At 32.2% G+C, this 20,136-nt stretch overlaps 1 pseudogene; it reads right to left on the bottom strand.

Moving 5' to 3' along the window:
- Positions 1-1,763: 1,763 nt before the first annotated feature.
- On the bottom strand, positions 1,764-4,810 carry LOC130941644 (trans-resveratrol di-O-methyltransferase-like; annotated as a pseudogene).
- Positions 4,811-20,136: the final 15,326 nt, after the last annotated feature.

Genomic DNA, 20,136 nt, shown 5'->3' with positions numbered 1-20,136 from the left:
ATCGATATATTTTTATATTACGATTTTAATTAATTTATATCTCATTTATATTTTAAATTTAAATTAATAACTTTGTTTGTTTGTACTGAACTCTTAATAACATCTTTGAAATTGTCTATTTTTTATTATTTTAAAAGACTGAGATTGAGAGACAGAGATTAAAAGATAGAGATTGAAATAAATTTCAGTATTCTGTTTGGTGCAAAATGAGAAATAGAAATTAAAACAAGAATAAAATTCTAATTTAATTTGTACAAAGGGTAAAATTGGAATTAATTAATTGAAATGAAGGTATTTTAGGTATAAAATATTATTAAAGTTTTAGTCTTTATCTCTAAAATTTTAGTCCCATGTGTCTCCACATTTTAGAGGTACTAAAATACTGAAATTTTGGAGACAGAAACAAAAATTTTAGTACCAGCCTCTAAACCAACAAACATGATACCAAGTCTCAATCTCTCCGTCTCTGTTTCAATACCTCAAAAAAAATGCAACCTAAGAGTTGTGACTAAAACTTGTATGTATGTTAGTGGTATAGAAAAATATTAGGTTTGGTCCCTAAAGTTACATTTCAGCTTCAATTTAATTTTTAAAATTTTAGTTGTCTTAATTTAATCAATAAATTTTTTAAACGGACCAGAAACTAACGTGATTAAAATTTAAAAAATTTAAAGACTAAATTGAAGCAATTAAAATTTTAAAGATTAAATTGAGATTCGAATGTAATTTCAAGGCTAAATTGAGTATTTGTCTTATTACAATAATAGAAATTTCACATTATTTTTATAGTTTTTTTATTTATATTCGACTATTTAAATATCTTTGTATTTAAAAATAATTTCCAGTAAAAATTAAAAACCGACTCTTAATAAAGATTATATATTAATTTTCAAACGATAAAAAAATAATTTCTAAAATTTTTTAAAATTGATAATCTAATTGTTAATCTTTTAAAAAGTATTTTAAAAATTTTTATTAACACAAATAATATTTTAAAAAAATTAAAAATTTTGGAACAAAATAAATTAACATGCAAAAGCTTTTGTAAACCATTTTTTCAACACTAAAAATTTTAGTATCCTAGAACAAATAACTTATTATAAAAAATATTATATTTTTTAATAAATATTTTATTATTATAAAATATTTTTAACTTTTGAAAAAAATTCACTTTTTGTTACTAAACATTTTGAATTTTTGAAAAAAAAGGAATATTTTGTACAAAGCATTTTAAATTTTGCAATAAAATAGTTTTTTTGTTATAAAAACCAATCTAATTTATAATAAATAAAAGAAATCATTTTGTTACAAAAAATTGAAACCATCTATAACAGAGTGTGTTATTGTTAAAGATCTTTATTTTAGAATAATGACTAATTTTAAAAAAAAATTGCAAAAGTTTTAATAGTTGATACAAAGCCAAAAAATATTTCAAAAATATGTCATTTTCTTGTAGTGTCAGTCGCTGGTGCACCGTTCTTGTCTGCTTCAAGAATAGAGCTCAATAATAATGGCATATTTCTCTTTTAAAAATATTTTTGTTGCTTAATTTTACAAGAAATTAAACTAACAATGACATCTTCATCATATGCTTTCTGTCTCATTGTTATATCTCGTTTTTTCTATTGTAACAATACAAAAGAACCCACCAGAATGACACTAATGAATTACAATTTTGATATTAAAGAGTTAAACGAGTACGTATATATGAATATGAAATAGAGTTCTAAAATATTCTCATCCATAATTGTGTCATTAAGTTGCTATGGATATATCTCAATGAGAGACCTGAGTCCAATAATTGGAGTTATTTTGTAGTCACTAAAATCAGCAGAAAATATTAGCTTGACCCATTCTTTTTCATTTCTCTCTTTGCCAGCGTGTAACACCATCATCTGCATGTCAAAAAAGATTTGTGTTTGAAGTGATTCATCATCACCCTTTCTTCTCATCTTTCATCATCACCATATCTATGATAATCACCTTCCCTTCTTTGGAGCCATTATTCATGATTGCCTCTTTACATTTTCTCAATATCTTCAAACATTTCTTGTCTTCCCAGTCATGCAAAATCCACTACAGTATTACAATTTAAAGTGAAAGTTATGATAAAAAAAAAAACAATGAAAAATTATGTGATAAACTGATAATGTGAGGATTATTTTAACTTTATAGTGAGCCAGATAATACAATAATAAATGGCTAACAAAGAATAATGGTGAACCATTTATAATTAGTCTTTCAAAAAGAAATATCATTTACCCAATCATGATCAAATAAACAAGAATTTAATTTATTATAATTAACAGATTTTTCATTATTATTAATTATATACTACTTTAGTTTTGTTTGTTTTATAATTATTATATGAGCGAGCTCAATATTTAATATGAATAGATTTTATTAGAAATATAATCATTCATATATCTCTTTCTATTTGATTAAATTTTTAAATAAAATGATTTTAAAATATGTCAGAATATTTATAATAAAAAATTTTATAATTCGACCTTTGTTATCTTTTTTAAAATATAAAAAATAATATAAAATAAATAAATAAGATAACAAAAAAATTTATGTAAATATTTAAATAAACTTTAAAGAGATTCAGTCTTAATAAGTATTTTAGAGATATAATCATTCATATATCTCTTCTCTTATAAAAAAACGTAATTTCATAACATATATATACACATATAATATATCAAAAGAATATAATTCTAAATAAAAATAAAAATTAATTAATATTTAACGTTGGTCAATTAATATATAAATCATCACTAATTCTTTAAAAAAAACTATCAAATGAAAACTCGTTAAAAGAAATTCAATAGAAGAAACAAAATTATATATAGCAAACAACTAATAACTATTTATATTACTAAAGAAAATCTAATACTCTAAGTTGTTCAAATTGTGATATTTGGTTTGATGAACCTAAAAAGATTAAGAGAAGGAGAAAAATAAATTCTTATTATGGTTGAAGAGAATGAAAATTTTTTTTAAAAAATATCTGTTGAGTTATTACACTTTATATCATAGTTATCAAACTTGGATCGGACCGACCGGTTCAATCGAAAAACCAGTAAACTGGACCTGTAACCGATCCGGATTAAGTATCTAACCGTTTATGCTATCGACCCTTGAAGAACCAGATCTATTAGTCCGACCGGGTCAATGTCACCCGCGCTCCTCCACGGTGCACTAGCGGGGTTCAATCGAAAAACCAGTGAACTGGACCTGTAACCGATCCGGATTAAGTGCTATCGACCCGTGAAGAACCGGATCTATTAGTCCGACCGGGTCAATGTCACCCGCGCTCCTCCACGGTGCACTAGCGGTCTAGCGGAGAGCGAGATCACAGTAGGAGACAGCTTTTTGGTATTAATCATCCAAAAAGCATATTCAAGGATCGAACTTGGGCCTTTCTAAAACTAGAGCACCAACCATCCACTAGGCTAATGTTTTCTATACTAAACTGTATGCTAATAATTATATGTATACTAAAAGCAATACTTTTTGTTTACAAAACACTTGTCATCCTAAAAAAAATTAATAATTATATCATATTAAAATAATTATATTGTAAAACATTATTTTTATTCTTCAATAATAATATTGTATTTATTTATTTTTATAATTTAATTTTACTACATTAATATTATAAAATATTTTATACAGTTATTTCATTATATCTCTTCTTTTAAATAATTATTTACACAATTAATATATAAGATAATTATTTTTATTAACGTAGCGTTATTAATATACTTGTGAAGACATATATTTTAAATTTTAACTTTGATTTTAATTTATTTTTATTTAATTATGACCGGGTCAATCGGGTGAATTAGTGACCCACCGGTTGAACCAATAACCCGATGACCCAATCGTGTGACCGGGTTAATTACCGGTTCGATTCTGATAACTATGCTTTATATATTATATATTTCTATTAAAAAAATTACAACAAATAAACTTACATCTATTATTGAAAAAAAAAAAAAAAATCTACGTAACAATTACCTTTAACAAAATGGCATTAGAGGGAGGAATGACCTCAAACATATTCCCTCCAACATATTTAAGGTTTTCACTTCCTTCCAAGCCAGCAATAACATGTGGGATATCAAGAACAGTACTGCACTCTAATCCAGGAAATGATTTTGCAATAGCCTTTGCAACAATTTCCTGTGCCACCACCAACATCGACCAATGATTCCAAACCCTTAAACACACCCTTCCACTTGTCATTAAGTAATAAGTTGCTAACCAATCGAGCATCACTCGCCATGGCATCATTGAAAAGTTCATTAAGTTTAGGCTCATGATCGGCATATCTCCAGAACATGATCCCATGTTCCGTTTCAAATGGTGTGGGATTATCACTTTGGAACCATGTGGACAATTTATGCCATGGATTTGTCAAAATTGGATCTAGCGTGAGAAGCAAGAAAGGCCTGATGCTTATAGGGTTTCCCTTAAGCAACAACATAGACGAGTCGGTTAGAACATAACTTACTTCAAGGTCTTTGTCAGCACCATTCTTGGTAGCGAAAAAGCCAGAATGGATCAAGATTCTCATCAAGCGATAGATGAAGGATGTTTTTGACGGATGAATTTGCAATGAAGCAATGAGCTTTGAGTGTGGCATAGGCTGGCCATAATTGTGAATGGCATCAGGTATGCCCAACTCAACAGCACATTTAAGAGACATGGAGTTTATAAAATTGAAAATATGATTCCATATGTGGGTTTGAGCTTTCAGAAGTTTGACATTATCAACTTGCTCTCCACTTTGTAATTCCATATATGAATTTTTTTTTTTTTTTGAATAAAATGCTAGATTAATAATCTGTCCAAAAAGCTGAACAACTAGATAATTTACCTTATAGAACCTTATACTATCTAGCTTGCCTGGGTCGTCTATATTTATAGAATTTTTTTATTATAAAATAAAAGATATATAGTACTATTTTTGTCTCTAACATTTAAAATAAATTCTATTTCGATTCTTAACTTTTTAATTGCCCTATTTTTATCCTAAAATATTTAAAAATGGCATCAATATTATCCCATTGTTAATCTCTCAATAACAATTTAAAAAATTGATGTACTGTTTTAAAATATTTTTGTTAAAATTACGTTTGGTCAACACTTTCTCTTACTTTCACGTTCTCAACAAGTTTAAATTTCATTTTTTCACTCCTTTCTTTTTCTCTCTTTCACACTATTAATTGTTTAAGAGGAGTTTGAGGAAAAAGAAGAAGGAAATAAGAGAATAGAATTTAGGCTTATTGAAATGGTGAAAGTGAAAGAGGAGGGTTAAGCAAAACTAGCTATAACAAAAACATTATTAATAGTACATTAATTTAATTAAATATTAGTGAAAGATTTGACAGTGAAATCGGATAACATTAATGTCATTTTAAATATTTTAAAAAAAATAATTAAAATATTAGAGACTAAAATATAAAATTTACTTCAAATGTTGAGAAGCAAAACAGTATTTTATCCTAAAATAAAAAATACTTTATTTTCAAAAAGAAAATAAAATGACATTTATGATATCCAATTTTTTTTTGTTTCGTATGCTCTAGGCTAATTGCATTAGTTCACCTAGTAATTAGGCAAATTATAACTTTTTCATGCAATATGTCTAGTAGTTAGACGAAGTGTGTGTATTTGTACTCCAATTTAATATAATTTAGTATAATTTGAATTATATTAGTATATTTTTATATTTTGAATTAATTCAATTTTATTTAAATAATATAAAATTTTAAATTTTAAATTTTAAATTTAAATAAATATAATTTAAATTAAAAATATCATACGAATACATTTATTTGAATTTTTTAATTCAAAATTTTTAATTTAAAAATTATATGAGTCTGTTTATTTAAAATTTTATAATTTAAAATTTTTTAGTTTAAAAATAATACTAGTACACTTATTTTCTAATTTAAAATTTAACTCTTTTAAACTGTTAAATTTTTTTAAACTGAATAAACATAATTAATCATATAAACACAATATACAAGTATCTTTATTTTTTATAAAATTATATTATTAATTTAAATTATTTCTATTTTAAATTAAAAATTTATAATTTTAAAAATTTTAGTTATTTGAATAAAATTGAATTAATTGAAAAAATAAAAATATATCCATATAATCCAAATCGTATCAAACTATATCAAACTTTAATTAATTTTTGTTGAGAAGGTGAAAGCTAATACGAGAGGAGAGTTAAAGCAAAAGTAACTTTAATAAGAGCATTATTAAATAGTACATCAATTTTATTAAGCGTTAGTGAAAGATTTAACGATGGGATAATATTAATGTTATTTTAAATATTTTGAGATAAAATTAAGACGATTAAAATGTTAAAAATTAAAATAAGACTCATCCTAAATATTAGAAACCAAAACAATATTTTATCCTAAAATAAAAAACACTTTATTTTCAAAAAGAAAGAAAAGGACATTACTGATATCCAATTTTTTCTATGCAGTTCGCCTAATGTCCAAGCTAACTGCATTAGTTTACCTAGTAATTAGACAAATTGCAATTTTTTCATGCTATTCGCCTGCCTGCTGGTAGTTAGACGAGCTGTATGTGTTTTGCAGTCCAATTTAATATAATTTGGTATAATTTAAATTGTATTGGTATATTTTTTTAAATAAATTTAATTTTATTTAAATAATATAAAATTTTAAAATTTTTAATTTAAAATTTAAAATTTAAAATTTAAATAAATATAATTTAAATTAAAAGTATCATATGAATACGTTTATTTGAATTTTTTAATTCAAATTTTTTAATTTAAAAATTATGAGTATGTTTAGATAAAAATTTTTACTTTAAAATTTAATGCTTTTAAACAGTTAAAATTTTGAAACTGAATAAACATAATTAATCTATCTTATGAGTACATTATACAAGTATCTTTATTTTTATCAAATTAAAATTTTTATAATTTTAAAAATTTTAATTATTTGAAAAAAATTGAATTAATTAAAAAATAAAAATATACGTATATGATCCAAATTGTATCAAATTATATCAACGTAAAATGGGAAAAGAAGGAAATAGGGCATGACGGTGGTGAGAGACGCCACTGCCGCTATCGCCGGTGTTAGAGAATCATTAGAGAATCATTAGAATCATTTTAGATCAGTTAGTATCGCTTATATTTATATGGCATATCTGTATATTAATTGTATGATTCTATACTTTTATTACTTTGATTCTTCTGGCACCTATATATATCCCTTGTACATTGTACTTTTGATCAGACTGAATAATACACTTTTCAGATTACTCTCTCAGTCTCTTGTTTCTAACATGATATCAAGAGTTTAGGTTTTTTTTTCAGAAACAATTGGTTTCTACCTCTTTTATCTTGTTTCACCGGCAGTACTTTGTCCTCCGTTTTCGATATCTTCCTGACGCCTTGGTTCGTCACCGCCGCCACCTTCGTCTTCTACTTGTTGCAAGCTTTCCAACGCCGCTGACCTCGTCACCTACTGCCGTCGGACGCGCCCTCACGCGCCGCCGGAAGTTCGGTCACCGCTTCAGGTTCTCTCTCCCCATACGCCATCCAGAACCGTTGGATCCACGCCCAGGATCAACGGTCCCAGACAGCGCCACGTGTCGCCGCCAGCACGCACGCGGATCCGCCCAGTCCGCGTCCGACCCGAGTCTGCCCGACTCGCGTTCTTCGACCCGCTGCCAGCTCCGTGCTCACGTCAACGCTGACGCGTCTCCTTCCTCCTATTGCGTGCTGCCACATGTCTTGGGCTGCTGACGAAGCAGCTGACGTGGCATCTGACGTGGCCGCTGACGTGTCAGACAGTAGGACCCTCCCTTAGGTTTTTTGGTGAGCTCTTTCTGATTTTGCCATCCGTTTCCTCATTTTCTGCTCAGAAATTGTAGTTTTCTCTCCTCTCCATGTTCTCTGTGACTACTATTATAGAAAAGTCAGATGTTTTTGCTGCCACAGACAGAAAGGATACCTTTTGTCGCAACTGTAACCGTTTCGGGCACCCGTTCTCCAACTGTCCCTCTGTTGAATGTCGCACATGCCACCAGAAAGGCCATATTAGCTACCATTGTGCACAACTGTTTTGCCATTATTGCAAGCTCTCGGAAAATTTGATTACTACCTGTCCTACTCGCCCACCACGTCCCGCGCCTGCTTCTACTGTTGAATCTACCACCACTGCTTCTCTCAACTCGTCTCCTGTCTCTCTATATGATATTGCGTCTCTTCTTCAACGTCTTCTCTCCCTTTCTGGTAATACCCCTGCTGCTCTTTCGACCCCTCTAGGTACTTCTAAATGGTATTTTGACTCGGGATGCTTTAATCACATGTCTCCATTGCGTAATCTCTTCTCGTCTCTGTCTACCACTACAAATAGACCTTCTGTCAATACTGCAAATGGTTCCCTCTTACACCCAACACACAAGGGTTCTATATCACAGTCGACTCTTAATCTTCCTGATACTTATTATATTCCCAAATTAAACTTTAATCTTATTTCTGTTGGTCAACTTGTTGATCTGGGTTTTAAAGTCACTTTTTCTGTTTCTGGTTGTTGTGTACAGGATCCTCGGACGGGACAGATCATTGGGACTGGACGTAAGGTCGGAAGGTTATTTGAACTCGAGAAACTTCATATTCCTCCTGTACCAAATCTCTGTGCTGCTTCTTCTCCCTCTACCCTTCACTTATGGCATCAACGTCTTGCCCACACCTCCTTAGAAAAACTGTGTCCTCTTGTGTCTCAGGGTGTTTTAGGTCAGGTTCCAAATGAATCTTTTGATTACATTTCTTACCAAACTGCCAAACAACCTGCTTTATCTTTTCACAATAATTCATCTCTTGCTTGCTCTCCTTTTGATCTCATTCACTCTGATGTTTGGGGCCCCGCTCCCACTGCCTCTATGGGCGAAGCTCGATACTTTGTCATTTTCATTGATGATTATTCTCGTTTTACTTGGGTTTATTTGATGACTAATCGCCATGAGTTACCTCAAATCTATATCAACTTTGCTACTATGATTAAAACTCAGTTTTCAAAGGTCATTAAGGTTTTCAGACGTGATAATGCTATGGAATACCGCGATTCCAAACTCTTAACCTTTCTTGCAGAACAGGGTACTTTGTCTAAGTTTTTTTGTCCTGGTACGTCTCAACAAATTGGTAGAACTGAACGCAAACACCGTCACATTCTTGACTCCGTCCGTGCAATGCTCCTTTCTTCTTCGTGTCCTGAGCGTACTTGGGGTGAAGCTGTTCTTGCTGCTGTTCATGTTATTAATAGACTCCCTTCTTCTGTTCTTGGTAATGTTACTCCCTTTGAGCATCTTTATCATACCTCCCCAGATTATAGTTCTCTTCGAGTTTTCGGTTGTGTATGTTTTGTTCTTCTTCAGCCTCACGAACATAGTAAACTTGAATCTCGGGCTCGTATGTGTTGTTTCCTTGGTTATGGCACTGAACACAAGGGTTATCGTTGTTGGGATTCTCTCTCTAAACGTGTCCGTATATCTCGTCATGTTGTCTTCTGGGAGCATCACATGTTTTTTCAGTTCTCGTCCTTTGAGTCAATTCCTACTACTCAATCACCTTTGTTTACTAACCCCAATGTTGATCTTTTTTCTAGTGATGATTCTACAGATTCTATCTCGAGTGACCCTCCACAGCCTCTTGTTCTTCCGCCTTCTCCATCTCCCAATGATTCCAGACCGGACGATGATCCTGCTCCTACTGTCATGCCTCCTCCTCCCGCTCGTTCTTCTAGGGTAAGGAATCCACCTCCTCATCTTCTTGATTATCATTGTTTTTCTACTATCCTTCATCAACATGAACCTAAGTCATTCAGAGAAGCCTCTACAAATCCAAATTGGCAACAAGCAATGCAAAAAGAAATACAGGCACTTGAAAAGACACACACTTGGGATTTGGTTGATCCTCCTTCTGCTCAAGAAGTTGTAGGCAGCAGATGGGTATACAAGATCAAGACTCGCTCTGATGGTTCTATTGACCAGTATAAGGCACGATTGGTTGCTCAGGGTTGTACGCAAGAGTATGGTATTGACTATAAAGAGACTTTTGCTCCTGTTGCTCGTCTCACATCTGTTCGCGCTCTTCTTGCCATTGCTGTGGTCAAAAATGGTCTCTCAGTCAGATGGATGTGAAGAATGCATTTCTTAATGGAGATTTAAAACAGCAGGTATATATGAAACCCCCTCCGGGTTATCCTTGTCCCTCTGGCAAAGTTTGTTTCCTTCGCAAAGCACTCTATGGACTTAAGCAAGCTCCTCGTGAATGGTTTGACAAGTTCAGCACTACCATATGCAGTCTTGGTTTCACTTGCAGTCCTCATGAGCATGCTCTCTTTATTCGTAAAAGTGAACGTGGAGTCGTTCTTCTACTTCTGTATGTTGATGACATGATCATTACTGGAGATGATGCTGATGGTATCTCTGATCTCAAGGCATCCCTTCAGCGTACTTTTGAGATGAAAGATCTTGATTCTCTCAACTATTTTCTTGGTCTAGAAGTCATATTCACCGATGATGGCATCTATCTCTCTCAGGCTAAATATGCTTCAGATCTCTTTACTTGAGCCGGAATTACATATAGTCGCACTGAGTTTACTCCTCTTGAGCCTAATGTGCAATTTACTCCTATGGATGGCACTGTTTTGGATAATTCCACTCTCTATCGACAACTAGTTGGAGGACTCGTCTACTTAACTGTCACCCGACCAGACATCACCTATCCAGTTCATGTACTTAGCCAGTTCTTGTCATCTCCTCGGACTACTCACTATGCGGCAGTTCTTCGCATTCTTCGCTACATCAAAGGCACTCTATTTCATGGCCTTTACTTTTCTGCCCATTCCTCTTTGTGCCTTCAGGCGTACTCCGATGCTGATTGGGCTGGTGATCCCACTGATCGTCGTTCTACTACTGGTTACTGTTTGTTTCTTGGCGACGCTCTCATTTCTTGGCGTGCTAAGAAGCAAATGTTCACTACTCGATCAAGTACAGAAGCTGAGTGTCGTGCCCTCGCTGACACCACTGCTGAGGTTATCTCCATTCGTTGGCTTCTCAAAGATTTGGGTGCTCCTCAGTCGTCCCCTACTGATGTTTTTTGTGACAACCGCAGTGCTATTCAGATTGCCCATAATGATGTCTTTCATGAACGCACCAAGCACATTGAGATTGATTGTCACTTTGTTTGGCAACGTATCCTTATTGATGCTGTTCGTCTCATTACTGTTGGCACACTAGATCAGACTGCTGATATCTTCACGAAAGCTCATCACCCGACTCATTTTCGGACTTTGTTATCCAAACTCAAGATGGTATCCTTAGCTCCCACTTGAGTTTGAGGGGGGATGTTAGAGAATCATTAGAGAATCATTAGAATCATTTTAGATCAGTTAGTATTGTTTATATTTATATGGCATATCTGTATATTAATTGTAGGATTCTATACTTTTATTACTTTGATTCTTCTGGCACCTATATATATCCCTTGTACATTGTACTTTTGATCAGACTGAGTAATATACTTTTCAGATTACTCTCTCAGTCTCTTGTTTCTAACAACCGGAAAGGCCGTCAGCGCTCGTCACTGAACTGTTGTCACTGCCAGAGAAGAGCTCATTGGAAAGCTGTTGTTGTCCAAGCCAGTTGTGCTCTGTTCTTCCTTCATTGGGAGCCTTTTGCCGCTTCTTTTCCCTTTGAAAACGTCACAGGAGTTGCTTCGCATCACTGTCAGTTCCATTTCACCACTATTTTGGACTAGTTAGTGATTGCTTATTTTGTTTTGTTTTTACCACTTTTATCATTGCTATTGATGATGTTATCGTTGCTATACCTTTAGTCGTTGCTTCTGCGAGCTGTGGTTGTTGTTGCCACTAGCTTGCCGCTTCTACTCTGTTGATTCTTGTGTATATTAGTAGGCGTAAAATTGCTGTTGTTGCAACCCTAACTTTCTGTTGCTCCAAATTTATCATTTTGACTGTCATTTTAAACTTATTTATTTTAGAAAATTATTATAAATTGATGTGGAATATATGCATTAGTAATTATGTTATTCTTATGAATCGAATTAAACTGTTTTGGAGAAATAGAATTGATTAATGATTATAGATTTTAAAGTAATAAAATTGGTTAGAAACAATATTTGAAGTTTTTTGGTGGGTAGATTAAGATTTGTGAATATCTTGCATCTTAATTGAGAATATAAGTTGTGATTATTTGATTGCCTGGATCATTTGATGAATGTTGTGTTAATTTGGATAAAAATAGGTGACGTGCTCTAAGTTGATGCGATCAGTTTGTTTGGTTTATAATTAATATAGCAAAACTTTGAAAATAAATATAAAGTGTTTGTGAATTATGTTATGATTGATAGAAATTTAGAATTTAGCTCACAAATCTAAGAAACCATTAGCATTTGATATTTGATTTTAGTATTGATAAAACAATCGGGTGATTCATTGTTATGTTGAGTTTATGGTTTTATACTTAACAAGGAAGAACTTAATAGATACTTGATTGATGTTAAGCATTGAGAACTTAGAGAATGAGAGGTTAGTTGGACTTATGAAAATCATAAAGGTAGATATATTTATATTTTAGGAGAAGTTATGTAAAAAAATTTTCAAAATTTTAAGTAGGAGTATTTAGTAAAACTGCCATTTTAAGTATTCTCTTCTTAAAGATTTAATTATGTAATTATATTGAAGATTATAACTTTGAGAGATCTAAACTTATATATATTTTAACGATTTGAGATTGTCTTTAGGATCGTGCTAATGTATGATAAGATCTCTAATATTTAGATTTATTTTGGCGTTGAATTAGGTGATTGATTGGTGAATGGTAGATATTATAATTATAATTAGTGTTATTTTATATTTTTAAATTTTGGTTGGGTTTTTTATATTTATAGAGTGTCAAAATAATGACAACATACTAGTTACAAGAATTGAGAATATTTTGATTTATGGAGACATTAATTTATATAAAACTTTTAATTTGTATTATATGTGAACTTGTAGAACTAACTTTAATGCTATTTTGCTTTAAAACAATCTTAGCTAAATAAAAAATATTTAAATTATCTATGTTATTATATATTATATAAATATTGACTTACTTAGTAAATTAGTTAATATATCAATTAATTAAAAAATAATACAATTTGACAAATTATGTGTATAATTTATATTAAAAAAATGTTACAAAATAAATATTATGATTTTGTAACTAAAATAATAAAAAATGTTACAAAATCGAATTATATTTTGTAACAAAATTTGTAATAGAAAAAATTATATTGTAATGAAAAATATTTTACAAGATAAAATTTGTTATCACTTTTATAACAAATTTTAGTTAATTTTTGTATTAATTTTTTTTTACAAAATATTACTTTATATTGTAATAGTTTTATCTTTCGTCACAAAATTTTTTTGTAACGGGACATAATGCAACAATTCTATAACAAATTTTTTTGTTACAAATTCTTTTCGTTTCAAAATTCAAATTTTTTGTAACCTTTTTCTTTGTTTGTTACAAATACTGCTTTTTCATGTAGTGGGTGAAGCAACCAGGCAACTTCTTGGTTGCAAAAGTGGCGCAACAGAAGGAGTCACGTAGTTGGAGTTAGGGACCATGATGAACGGTTGCTCCTGTGCACACATTGCATGTGATGTCCCAGGAGTAGTCGGAGTAGAGGGCGAGAACCGAGAATTCCCAGGAATACTAGTAAACACCCTCTCTCTACCACGACCACGAGGCCGATTCGTGACATCTCTACCTATCGTCATGTCTGCAAAGATCATACCAATTAAATTCAAATTTGCATCCATTAAATTTCACTGAAACTTTTCAAAACATAATTCTTTACTTAAAATTAATCAAATTAAAATTTTATAAAATCTTATAAAATACAAATTTGCAATAACATTTCCCATCATTCTTATTTTTCAATTTCACTCAAAATTTTATAAAAATTTCGACGAAACCTCCCTTAAAATTCGGATTTCTCTACCCTTCAAAGGTTCTATCCAAATCAAATATCTCTTAACCCTACTCAACCGTTTAAATATCAAACAATTTACTCAACATAAATTTTCTTGGTTTGTTATCTTTAATTGTCTTTAAGTTATTAACTTTTTTAATAATTAAGACAACAAATAAGGGTTCAAATCTTAATCCATCCACTGAAAAAATTTAAGCATTGTTACTAATAAATTTTATTATTAGAACTATTAATTCTTTTAATCTTTAATCAACTTCAACTCAATAATTTAAACAAACTTCAATATTCAAAATTTGATTAATAAAATCTTTAACGAAGATAATCAAGCAATAAAACGTTAATCAACTAAAAAATCTAAATCATAATATTAATTAACAACTAAAACCCAAATTAATCCTAAATTTAACTAAAACAAAAAGGAAAATTAATTAAAAAATAATGATGTTACCAGAGAAGAGAGACGGGTGGCTGGAGGTGGTTACAGATGGTCGTTGAAATGTCAACAACTATTGCTGGAGGCAGAGAGAGCAACGACAGCAACAGTAGCAACAGCGACGGCAAACTGCTAGTGGTGACCAGTGCTACAGGAGCGGCTAGCAGAGAGAGAGAGAGAGAGAGAGAGAGAGAGAGAGAGAGAGAGAGAGAGAGAGAGAGAGGTGAACTGATAGATGATGAAAGGGGGCTGTCGGAGAAAATGTTGAGGAAGAAATGAGATTAGATGGTTAGAGAGACAGTGGGAGTCAAGACGGTGAGTAGAGAGAGTGATTCGAAATAAGGAAGAAGATGATTTATGATTCGAATTTAGGGCACGATTACCGGCGGATTTATCTGATGATAAAGTTTCGTGAGTATTCCAAAATGTAACATTACACTAATCAATATTACTGTTGTATATATCTGCCTGTAAATCCGACGGTAATACTCGCGTCAATTAATCTATTTTCCCTCCAAATATTACCGTCAGAAATTAAAATCTGACGGTATTTTTTTTACTCGATGAATTTATTGCCAAATCCACCGGTAATTTCGTTGATAAACCCGACGCTAACATCCAACAATAAATCTAACGATATTCAACGTTTTTCTTGTAGTTGATGATGTATTCGAAAATCCCTCCATGTAACGCTCTATTGTTGGGTTATTACAATATGCTACACTAACTAGACCCAAAATCTCCTTCTCTACTGCATCTTTTTTTTCTTTTTTATCATCATCATCATCTTCTTTTTTTTTCTTATTCATATTTTTTTCTCGTTTTATCTTCTCAAGTTTCTTCTTGTTTTACTCTTTTAACAAGAATAAAAACCAAAAAAATCAAACAAAGAAGAAGAAAAAATACATGATGGTACAAAATTACTTGGAAGAGGATGAACTTATATTCATTCAACTAAAAAAAAGAAACAAATAAGGAAAACAAGAAGAAGAAAAAAATGCAGCATTAGAGAAAACACTTTTCTGTATTTGTAGCAAATTAGGGTGTAACACGAAGATATTTGGGTGTGTTGTTTAAGAATTTTCGGTGTATGTGTGCTGATAAGTTCTGCATAATTTAAAACTTTTCGTCTTCCTCCTTCTCATCTTCTGCTGCTTCTTCTTCTTTTTTCATCATCATCACCATCTTCTTCTTCTTCTTTTTTTCTTATTCATCATTTCCTTTTTATTTTACCTTCTCAAGTTTCTTCTTGTTTCACTCTCTCACCAACACCTCCTCCTCCTCCTCTTCTTCTTCCTTCTTTTTTTATTGGAATTTCTTCTCCTCCTTCCTTTTCCTCCTTCTCCTCCATCATCAGTTATCTCGTTGTTTGAAGATAACACTACAACATTTTAGAGCTGAGATAACATTTAAGAAGTGTTGCCTAAAGGTTGATAAAATGTTGTCTTTGATCTATAGCAACCTTTTTGGACTTGAGGCAACGTTTTTGAGGGGCCTTGCAGATGCAACCGTTGCCTTAGGTCGAGGCAACACTTTTTTGGTTCAAAAGCTACATTTTTTAAGATAACTCTTTAAAAGCATTGCTTATTCTTTAAAATAGACAACACTTGTGAACTGTGTTTTAGGCAACACTTTACACCTATTCCTTTAGCTGTCATGCTTCAGCTACTAGCAAAAAGCATTGCCTCTTCTTCTGAGTATGCAACACGTTAATGTGTTTTCTATTGTTTAAAATATGCAACCCGTTAAAAATATTGCCTATTTATTTGAATTTACAACTTGTTAAAAGTGATGCCTATCAGTTTGATATGCAACCATTCAAAGGTTGTCTTTTGGCTAAAAATAAAGAATTCTTATGAAATTTAGGGACTTGAGACAAGGCATAAATAAACAAATAAATAAAACTCCTACAATTGCACAAATTCAGACAGCATAAATTTTTTGCTTAAGTTACAAAGTTCACTTAAGTCCTTGACACATAAAATTACAAGTGTAGCTTGCTTGGTAAGGAGTTCAAAAATTCTTTTTCCTTCTTAGTAACTGCTTCCAAAGGCTATTCTGGAAATAACATTGCAAGCCAAATTTTGGATGGAAGGCCATACATCAATGTTGCATTTACCCTCTAAAGACAGCATCTCCTCCCATTTAGTAATCACATCATCGCAACATTGGATTATTGTAGATGTTAGAATCTATATACATAGTTAGTAGCAGAGTCAGCAATGCTTAACATACATAAATATAAGAGAATTTATTTGAATAAAAAGCAAATTAAACCAACTTTTAATTTGTCATGATGGAAAGCGGGGTTGATGATCTTTCGATGTGTGTGCCATTGTTGGTCCTCATAGTTTGGAAGTCCAGAGCCCATTAACGTGGCAAGACGCATCAGATTAGGCTTCTCTTTCTTGAAGTAACAGTTATTAGTAAGAACTTTTTTAATATGCTCAAGGTTTGTAATATTCACCTTTAGTGTCTGACCTTCCCAAAAGAATGAATTATTTCCTGTCCATCACGAGTTTTTTATGTTATCAACACCAGAAGCAAAAACATTATACGATTTGAAAATCATATAAATGGGAGCGGATTAAATTTGATGATAGCACATATAAGAAAGGAAGGCAAAAGACAACGTATCCACTTATTACCTCAGCTACTACCACAAGTAACCTGCACATATATCAATAAAGTTTAGTTTTTATTATTGAGATGCATAAAATCTCTTCACGATAACAGAATTATCTTAAAGCTATACTGTTACATTAGAAAATCAAATCGCTAATGATCTGACACTTGAGAATCACACCCATAGCCTCTCTGTGAATTAAATTCTACCTTTGCTGCTTAGTCTTGTTCATATTGAGACGATAAAGATGCTTTATGATCCTGATAACACCAAAAACTATCTTTATGCCTAAGATCAAAATTTCAAAACAATCACACAATCACAAAAAATAAAAGGGAAAATAAAAACCTTGGTGCTGGATGGAAACAAACATTATATTAGTTGTTCTCTCGTGAAATCAATCTATTCTTCTGTGAAGTTCACATAATGTCACAAGCGCTTTCTTAACTCATGCTTCATCCTCTTCCTTTTGAAAACGGACAAAGAATAAACACATACACAAACATTCATTCAAACTGTTCAATAAGCACAGCCATCTGAGGAAACCACACAGCCAACATAACCAAAATGTTCAACTCAAATTAAATGAGACCTATAGCATTGAAAACAAGACACTTTCAGAACATGGTTCTTCGCTTTTTTCTTATGCTTCTAGTTCACTTAATACTGTGAATTATGTGATCAAATGCCAGCTTCTTGATCACGTCCTGTCACCTAAGGTTTGAAGCTCTATGAACAACGGCAGAGTTTTGCCATTATCAACAATCTGCCAAAATTCAAATAAAAAATTACTACAGCATCACATTTTTCACAATTACAACAATTCAATTAGCTCCACATTTATGTTTTGACCACTAACATGAATTCAAGTATACTGAGAGTTGAAGAACTTGGCAAGAAACTCTCTTAAACTTTGTTGAATCTAAAAACCTCTTCCTCTATAAAAAATAGCTTACTTACATCCTGAAGCATCAAATAAAAAGAATAGCTACCTCTTGGCATTCTATAAAGCCTATGCTGTCCAAATTATAGAGCTTAAATGAAACTGCAAGAGAATTGCAAAGCCTATGCTGTCCAAATTATAGATCTGCATGCAGTAAAATTCTAATGTCAAAAGGACATCCAATTTGTAACACCCTACCACACGGAGCTTTACGCTTAAGCCGTAAAATAGAGGTGATGTGGTATTACAACCTCTAAAATAAAAAGTGTAAATATAATAGCAGAAAGAACATAATAAACTAGGAACCTTGAAGAACAGAAGAAATAAAAATCCCGGAATAAAAGCGCAATGTTCAGAAAACAAGTTAACTTGCGTACAAAGAAAGTTATAGCTATGAAGCATAAGATAACAAAAGTAGGAATAGAGGGCCAAAGATACAAGTAACAAGCTCCTAACTTAGCCTGCGAAGTCAAGGCTGGCCGGAGAATATATACACATATATATACATATCCAAGACCCAAATTTACATGAACAAAATCCTGTCTCTCCATAAACCTCTAAGAAGATCAAAAGGAACAAGTCATGCGGAGAGAATACTAAGTACACACACACACACACACACACACACACACACACACACACACACACACACACACACATATATATATATATATATATATAACTATCCAATCCAAAAAGTAACTCGATAACCACTTCGCTTCAGAAGCTCAGACGCCTAAGGAGGTGCCTCTCGACCTGCATATGAAAAAACAATAACATAGTATGGGGTGAGAACTAGAGGTTCTCAGTATTGTAAAGGTGCCACACATATAAGATATAAGGTCTTGAGAATGCCAGAGGCAATCCTAGAATGCCGACACTCATATTATAAAGCTTAAAGTATTAAATAGAAGCCATAAAAGGTGGTTTTCTAAAAGTAACTAAGCCTATCTTAACTTAATCTTGAACCTCAGTCTTACTGCCTTTCTTCCATACCTCCTCCATCTCCGACAACATATCACAGACAAATAAGCAGATAAAGGCAAGCACAAGAAGGTTACAAGTACTACAGGTAACAAATATACATTTAACATAGAAAATATACTTAGGCACACCCAGTTAATGCACAAACAAGTAATTCAAATAATATGCACATGATGCATACCTGTCCTATGGCTGAAGAGTATCATCTGTTGGTTATCAAGCCAACCCGACGAGTCCGGTTTGCTAAACCCTTAGACTGTCCCTCGTCACGCATCCCCAAGAGTCTATGCATAGCTTTTTCTTTTATATCAATATCAATTGCTCAATAGGGGTACCATTCCTGGGAATTTATACGTGCCCGGTCACCCTTATGGCGTAGGGTCAACAGAGTATCGAGTTTTGACCTGGTACACGTGGTGGCAAGCCACGGTACTTTACCCAGAGAATCTCGTATCTCAGATCATTTGATTATTTAAGCCAAGTATCATACATAATCATTCATAGCTTTTCATATTCAACTAATCACTTTTTCAGATTTACTTCACCTCCAAGTTATCCCCACTTCCTAACTTCATTTAATTATTAGGTTTAATACTATTATTTATGACTAAAGGAATGAAAATAGAGGTTTAGGAGTTTGAAATAGGGTTTAAAACTCAGAAAACCATGTTTGTTGGAATAGGAGCCACGTATACGCTGATGAGCGGATAATTTATACGCTTTTTGGCATTGTTTTTAGTATGTTTTTGGTATGATCTAGTTAGTTTTTAGTGTATTTTTATTAGTTTTTAGTTAAAATTCACTTTTCTGGACTTTACTATGAGTTTGTGTGTTTTTCTGTGATTTTAGGTATTTTCTGGCTGAAATTGAAGGTTCTGAGCAAAAATCTGATTCAGAGACCAAAAAGGACTGCAGATGCTGTTGGATTCTGACCTCCCTGCACTCGAAGTGGATTTTCTGGAGCTACAGAAGCCCAATTGGCGCGCTCTCAACGGCCTTGGAAAGTAGACATCTTGGGCTTTCCAGCAATATATGATAGTCCATACTTTGCCCAAGATTTGATGGCCCAAACC

This window comes from Arachis stenosperma, chromosome 7, assembly GCF_014773155.1.
Source record: "Arachis stenosperma cultivar V10309 chromosome 7, arast.V10309.gnm1.PFL2, whole genome shotgun sequence".
Taxonomy (NCBI): Eukaryota; Viridiplantae; Streptophyta; class Magnoliopsida; order Fabales; family Fabaceae; genus Arachis; species Arachis stenosperma.
Note: the sequence above shows the minus strand (reverse complement) of the source record. Positions and strands in the feature narration are given on the sequence as shown.